Consider the following 8,180-nt stretch of genomic DNA (forward strand, 5'->3'; position numbering starts at 1 on the left):
AATTAGAAAGGGAAGAGTGAGGCAGAGCCTCTAATTTTCCTGGAGATACCATTTGCCTTACGGTGGGTCTAGCATAGGGCTTGGTAAAGCTCATGCCTGCAGGCTCTTCCCCAGAGATGATATGCCCTGGAAACAATGAACCTGCAAAAAATAACTGCTGAAACAAGCATTTATGGTCTTGGAAAGGTTGCAACGAGAAACAACATCACCAGAGAGCCAAGTGGTCACCCAGACTTGCTATAGGTGACCTTTCTTATCAGCTTCTTTTGCCGTGGTAAGCTGCAGCAGTCACAATCATTGCTGAATTTCACCTAGCAAATCTCCTAGTGGCAACAAATCTAATATTATGGGTTTCCTTCCTCCCCTTTTTAGTCTCCAAGCGTGGCATTGGCAGCCAGCTGCACGACACTGCAACCTGTCCAGATAATTGACACCACAGCACCAGCCTTAAACACATCTGCACGATACGCAATTAGTTTTCTTCTTCCAACTGATTAAACTGCTGAAGTAATACTAAAAGAAGCAAACATTAGTCCTATGAAATCCTAGTGAAATCTCATGCAAACTTACCTGAGAACCCTTGTGTGTCCCAGCGTCTAGAGGAACGCCTCCCAGCTGAAAAGTTCAGCTTGAAAATTATTGCTGTTATAGCCCTGTGAGTCAAGCACTATGCAAGATAAGAAGAAACCAATCAATAAATTTTACCGCACAAGGAGATGATAGTTTTTCTTCCCAGTGCATTTATTTTAAGTTACAAACAGTGCCTACCTCTCTAAAATAACCTTTCCGGGATTGCACTGATCAGCTCTGGTGCATGACGACTTTGGGAACGGGACTTTTTCCCTCCTCTTTGCTTCATCACAGCTTGACCAGCCTGTGGGATGGCTGCTGCTTCCCATCTGGCCATGACTCTTGATCCCCATGGAAGATCAGTCCTCAGGATTTCCAAACTCTACTAGAAGAACTTGAATACAGGATTGTATTTTAAGTGTAAAATACATTTTATTAATGTATTTTTATTTGCTAAATAATTTATTTTTTAAAAAACAGCTTTTTCTATCTGTTTTCCTTTTGAGTCCCAGACAGGTTGCAACATGCATAAATTCACCAGCTGCTAAAGCATGCTTTATCTGAAGGCTTTTGGCAGTTTGCTCTTCCCAAACATGATGGGACCCATCACATCCCTCAGAGAGCAGCTGGTTGCCCTTGCTGGCAGGGGGGATGAAAGACCCCATGAGCAATACCCTTTTGCTTCCCCCAGCACCCATGTGTTTTGATGGGAATTTAAGGCTGGGACCACATCTGACATTTTCCCTCCCACTCAGCTTCCAACAGGCCAACATCTCAGGAGGTTCAGTTTTCCTCTTTCATCACCATTTCTTTCGTGCACCCTAATCCAAGGGTTAATATTCCAGCTAGCACTGAGCACATGCAGTCTGAGTCATCACTTCAAGGTCATGTTCAGTCAAAGTTCAGTCACCTTTTGACTCAGTGATTTTTGGACTGGTTGGTGGGGAGAAGCAAGATTTACTGATATATTATCTCCCTGCTGCAATACCAAAGGAATGCACTTGCTCCTGCCATGGTGGAGAAACAACCTGCTTTGCCATGTGGGCTGACAGATATCCCTGGCCGCCTCTGTGCTGTTGGGAATACCCTGCTTTGGTCCCAAGTTTGTCCCAAATTGTGCACTGGTCTTGGAGGTAACTGAAGAGCCTCCTTTGACAAAACCACGAGCAGTCAATCACGCTGCTGTCAGGGGAAAGGTCCTGGAACACGGAGGAGCCAGGAGTAGGTTGTGCATTGGCAGGAAGAGCAAGAGCTCTTCTTGAAGGTAGTATATTTGCTAGATCATTATGAAAACTTGAAAATTGAGTTCTAAGGAGTTTTAGAAACTGAGTTCTAAGGAGTTGGTATAATGATGGTGTGTCCTGCCAGTCTCACCCCATGAAAAGCAACAAACTGAGGAAAAGACCTCCCTGTGGCTCTGTAACTACAGCAAGGACAACCCAGCTGTTGCTGGGGGTGGAGATGGAAAAGGGAGTTTGATAGCAGCTCAAAACATGTTTTGGGGAATACCTTAAATGCTTTCCTTTTAAAAAGACTGCTCAATGAGGTTATGGGGACACACAGCTCCCCATTTCCCCCACATGGCAAGACCATATCCACCCACCCTGGCTCAGGACTGCAGAAGCAGCAAGCTTTTTGGTACAGAAAAGGGACTTTCTGGGCTGCAAAGACCTCAGCTGAAGTGCTAAGGGCTTGATAAATCCCTCTGAACTCCTTCCTGCCTGTGGAAATGCAACTTAGTGCCTCCGGAGAAGGCGGATTACCAAGACGGTGGCCAGGAAAGTGTTTCTTGAGCACACATCGGTCATCACATGGCAGTGCAACAGGTACCCTGGAGCACCTCAGAGCCACTGTCAGTAGTGAGAAACAACGACAAATTGGCTCAAATGAGAAGTCCTGGAAATGTTTCCAGCACTTCTCAGAAGAAACTCTCCCTGCTGTTTTCTGCACTTCATGTCCCCCACATCAGACAGGTCACCAGCACAACCACCACGAGGAAGGACTGTGGTCCCACTGGAGGCACAGTACTTACCCCAGAGCAACCACACTGGAGCACCTAGCCCAAAAAATAAAACCTTCATGCAAAAGCTGTCCTGTCAGGGGCAGGATGCTCATGAACCTGTTCATTAACCACTGATGGTCGAGATCAGCAACGCTGCACATCCAGGCTGGAAGGAAACCAAGGAAGCAACAGCCATCATGGTTGGAGGGGTCAGGACATCCCTGAAATTACGCTTTGTGTTGGGGGTGGCAGAAAACATGGGATTTGAAAGCAGGCACACATGTCAAAGTCATGCAGTCCCAGGAAAATTATTTCCTTTGTGAGGCCCTTGTCCGGCAATGCCTGGGCAGCCTGGCCTTACACATCAGTCCAGGCTAGTATCACGTGGTAACGTGTCGAGTTACCTTGTCATAAGATGAAAGGTTTCCCACAGATCATCCTCTTTCCCAAGACCAAGAATCCTCCAACTTCTTCCCCTTCTCATTTTGTGCTACATGAGACTAAAGAAAGTGATATTTATGATATTTATCCTACTGAAAAATGGCTTCTACCCATCACTGCTATCACATGACACCAATTTGTACCCTTCCCAGACACATCCAGTAACTGCATATAGCACGGAATTTTCATTCTCAACATAGCCCAAATGCTGCAGAGCACTTTGAGACAAGCCAGCAAAGCCCTTGCAAACCTACTTGGTTTGACGCCACCACCCAATGGACTGATGGAAACTTCTCCTGATGGATGCTCTTGATTTCTGATATGAGACAAGGTACCAGGTTTTAATTACTTGAAAATATTTGACACGGAGCATTCAGGACACTGTGGATCCTCTCACTCAGTGGATTAAACAACATGGGTTTGGAACAACTTTGTAGGTAAAAAGAGATCTCAGAGGATAAAATTATGCTATTTTTCCTTTCTGAAAGACATTTCATACATTTGGAAAGTTAAAAAAACTTTGTTAATGTACCCTTAATCAAAAAAATAAAAACTTTTAAACCCACTCATGATTAATGGATCCACTGAAGCAATAAGGCAAAGCTGAGAGAAGAAAACCCAGCAAACATAGATTTGCAAATGTATGTTTCCTTATGTAGTGAATGTTGTGTTTCCAAATCATTAAGAATGATGATTCAAACCACCTCTATATACAATTCTTTAGGAAAAAAAAAAATCAAATTTGCTTTAAAATGTAAACCAATGAAGCATTTTCTTCCCTTTCTGCTCCTCAATTTTTAGTTTCTTACCCCTCCAGAGCAAGACCAGATCATTTCAGAGAACTGACCCTTTCCTCCAGCACCTACATTTCACTTTAAAACCAGCCTGCACAAAACCAGCATTTCCTGCTCTCTCAGAGCTCGCTTTGTGCAAGCCATCAAAGCTGGGACCATACAAAACCAAATTCTTCCCTTATAAATGCATAGGAGACCATGATCTTCTCCCTGAACCTTCTGAAACTGAATCCCTCCATTCTGGTCTTCTGATGTTAATGTGCAGGGAAGGCGATGGGGAAAATTGCCAAAGAGACACAGAGGGAAGGTAAAGGCGTGACACAGGACTTCCCACCTGCCCTTGGCCTTCCAGGTACTCTTCTCACGGAAAACTCAAATTTAAGCAGGTCACAGAAGAGACTAAAAAAACAGAGTACTTATTCATCTGTTCTGTCCCTTTGCTTTTCTTCCTTTTCTCTCAGTCCTCATTTTGACCCTGGATTTATCATAGCATCAGCTTTCCCACCAACTGCAGAGGGGAAGGATGTAACGCTCCCTCAGCAGTGCTTCACTGGTGCCCACTCCACTCAAGGGAAATAGCCTAAAGCCTGGCTGGTTTTCTCTTCCTCCCCTCTCATTTTCACAGCCCTTCACGTGGTCTCACAGCGCTGTTTGTTCTAGCTTTAATACTTGCTCTTATCTGAGCTCCTTCCAAATGGAGGCTCAGAGTGACTTCACCTGAATTCGGCACGCGGTAGACATTCACCCAAAGCCACAACGCTCCCCGCAACAACCATTTTTGGCTAACCCGCAGAGATGTGCGAGGTTTCCAGGGGCCAGCCAGAAATGCAGGGTGAAATTGCAACGGGAGGCAATTTGTCCCCAACAGGAATAGGGCAGTGTTCGCCATGTCCTACCTAAGCCAAATAAGCAGAAAAAAACTTCATCTGTTAAAAATAGTAAATAAAAGCAATGCTTTAAGCAGTGAAGGTTAAAGGAATGACTGCCTTCACTGAGGCAGGAGAACAAAATCCTTCTTTAAAGGATCTTTGCTTTTCTGATGTGGCTCGTCGTCACTGGGACAGCAACCCAACCATCCCATTTTTCCATGCCCAACTGAGTTTCGGTTGACAGACTGGAGACATCTCAGCATGAACGGCCCAAAGCCAAAACACATGATCATTTGCATTATAATTAAAACTTAATTTTCTACCAGCAAGTCCAGCCCCATGTTTGGGATGAAACAACTGCTGCTTTGTGCTTGCAAAATGCAGCTGCCTTGTACACCTTTGTCCACTGGATGAGGTGTGGGGTTCTTGAATGTCTTCAAAAGGACCTCCTGGAGATTCACACGAATTCTGCTGTCTTGCTATTGATGAAACTCATTAAAAAGGAGTCCAGAAGAGACCCACCAACTGGTATAATTCACTACATACACAGAGCTGGGAAGAGAACAGATCTGCTATGTCATGTAGCTGAATTTTTGTTTGCCTTTGCTGGGGAGTATCAATAGGGTGAATGAGTAATGAAGAGACTGACATTTCCTTTTTTTAAAAAAAAAAAAAAACAAAACACTGCATTGCCTAGGCTTTTCTTTATTACACTGGAACATTTTGTGCCGCCATCTACAAAAGCAGAAAGTCTGGCTGGATTTCTGCAGCCACTGAAACTGGCTGCATCAACCCTGTGTTTTTCTGGGGAGCAAATCTTTTTTTTTCCTAGGAAGCCACGGCAGATACCCTGTAGCCGTGAGCAGTTCTCCAGTGAGGTCAGGCATGTCACAGACCTCATCACTTAGAGGATGGAAACCTTGATTCAAGCCTATTTGCTAAACCATGGCCAGTCCCTGAGCAGAAAATTGAAACAACCACTGTCTCAACATGGGCATGTTGCTTGTACAGACCCAAGACCTGGGATCCTGGGTGTGAGGAGGGGAGAGCAATTATGAGGCCTCTTAGATAATGTTGTTTATTTAATAAAGAATGGCCAAAGTCCTTTTTACATGGACGCGGGAGGATCCTGATAGCAGGAGATAACGTTTCTGCACAGAGATGTCAGCGAAAAGCTGCTCAGGCTTTGGCAAGGACACACTGCAGGGTGATCCAGGCAGTACCACGTGGATTTTCTTCCCCACCTTTCCTGGTCAAAATGCTGACATGCCTGCTCCAAGCAGCAGCAGGTCGTTCCATTGGGTGAAGGGCTGAATTCACGGACATGATGGTCGTGCTCAGGTACAGCCCCGTGACCAGGATGGCACACAGACTGACCCAGAAGCACCAAGCGGTAGCACAAGATCTGTCTCAAACTCTCCGGTTGGTTGCCCAACGCCTGGGACATGCAGTGATTTCCTTCTGGAGCATCTTCTGCCTCCAGTGGCCAAGGCAGCGATTCAGGTGTAAGCTGGGCTTAAAGCTCCTCAAGTATTTCTTTGGAAAACTTGAACGTGGTGGACAGGTTGCCTGTCCAGGTGGGTATTAGTGCAGCTGCCTTCAATCGCTTTGTGAAACCTCCAGTTCTTCTGGTAATGACTTTACCTGCCTGCCACCCCTGAGCTGGGAGATCTTGTCCCATAGGGTTCAACAGGAGCTTCGGCGGTGGACATGCCTCTTGCCTGCTCACAGGAGCTGTCTGAGCTTGGGCTTGAGTAACACAAGGGAACATGGCTCAAGCCAGTTCTACATACATCACTTAAGCTCAGGACCCCTTTCTGTGGGTACAGGTAAAATCTAAAACTTCAATGGGGAAGCAAGAGGAGGACAAAAGTGATGCTAAAGGGACAGAAAACTAGAAGAGGAGGCCCATGGAGAGCTGCACAACAAAAACCAGTGCAGTCCCAGCACTGGGCTACCTGGCATCCCTCGAGGACCTCAGGCACCTGTCCTTGCACATGTGCTAAATAGCTAGTTGAGGGGGTGAAGGTACTTTCCAGGACAGACACCAACAGCTCTACAGGACGTGGCATTTGGGTACTTGCAGCTTATCGGGAGACAGCACACCGTGTTGTGGAAACACCACGGGTCCATGGCGTAGCTGAAAGCTGCTCCTGGGAGCGGGATCAGACCTATTTGCGGTGGTAAATGGTGGCTTTCCTGCTGGACAACATGACTGGGAGCACGCACGGAAAGTTTAGGAAGGGCAGGCTGAACAGGAACGAGGGCTTTTGCAAAGGTAGCCAAACTGGAACGATTACAGTTTCTGAACTCAAAAGTAATGTGCAGGTCACTGAGTGATAGCTGAACTGAAGGGACATCTGCCAAACATTATCAAAATGTTGTCCTGGGATGTGGTATGAGCAAGGACCCTCCTGCCCTTCTGGACAACCAAGTCCTGGTGATTTTTTGCTGCTGTCTAATACTTGATTGATGTTCAGACATGAGAACACCCCAAAATTCCCCAGATCACGTGCCTTAAATCTATCCACAGATTAAATGCAAATGGGTTAAAGCATCACCACAAATGGAAAATATTTTGCCATCAATCATCTGAAGCAGCAGCAAAAGGGCCAAACAGGTGTTCCCCATCTCATACGTAACATTACTGCTTGCAAAACCGAAGCATCCTCCTTGACACCTCCCTAGTCTGGCTGAGGTTTCCCACGAGCTAAAATGCAGCATGATGTAATGAAAAGGTTGCATGACAAGGCACGGGCAAGACATCCCTTCCATGGGATAAACAGGGGGTAGAAAGGAACAGATGTACAAAAGTGCCACATTTTCATTTCCCTGAACAGCAGCACAAACCCAACAAGGAGGGTACTGGAGCAAGTATCAAAATCTCTGCCTAAAAGGTAATTGTGGATTTAACAAAAACAAAAAAAAAAGTAATCTGGCTGCCAGATGAAATGGGAAGGCAGGTTTCAATCACTGTCAAAATGCATGCAATGTGTGGAAGTACATTGAAAGGCTAAAAAATAATAACCAGAATATCTCTCACTGCTGGAAGGTACAGAGCTGCATCTTCTAGCCAAGGGGGAGACATCAGTGCAGAGAAACAGATAATGTCCTGAGCTCCTTACCCTCTCTGCTTTCATTTAAGCCTATAAAATATTAAGTGGAAAGGGAAAAAAAGTCACCTCAGAGGGAGAGCTGAGGCTCGCTCCCCTCGCAGAGGGCTGCCTGAGCCAAAACCACCCTGCCAGGCAGCGACTAAAAATCGCTGTTCTGCAGGCAGCATCGCAGCTCAGACTCATCGTGCCTTACCTGCTCCACCTGCAAGAAGCTGAGATGAACCAAACTTAACCTGAAACAAAGGGTCGCTCAAATAACTTGTCTGGCAGGGAAAATGAAAATCAGCGGTTATGATGATGCTATGCTGATTGGCATATGCCGTGGCCACAGGCAACCAGTAGTGAAGCCTGAGCAGAAGGGATTATTAATTGGATTAGGGAGTACGTT

Source organism: Buteo buteo, chromosome 4, assembly GCF_964188355.1.
Source record: "Buteo buteo chromosome 4, bButBut1.hap1.1, whole genome shotgun sequence".
Taxonomy (NCBI): domain Eukaryota; kingdom Metazoa; phylum Chordata; class Aves; order Accipitriformes; family Accipitridae; genus Buteo; species Buteo buteo.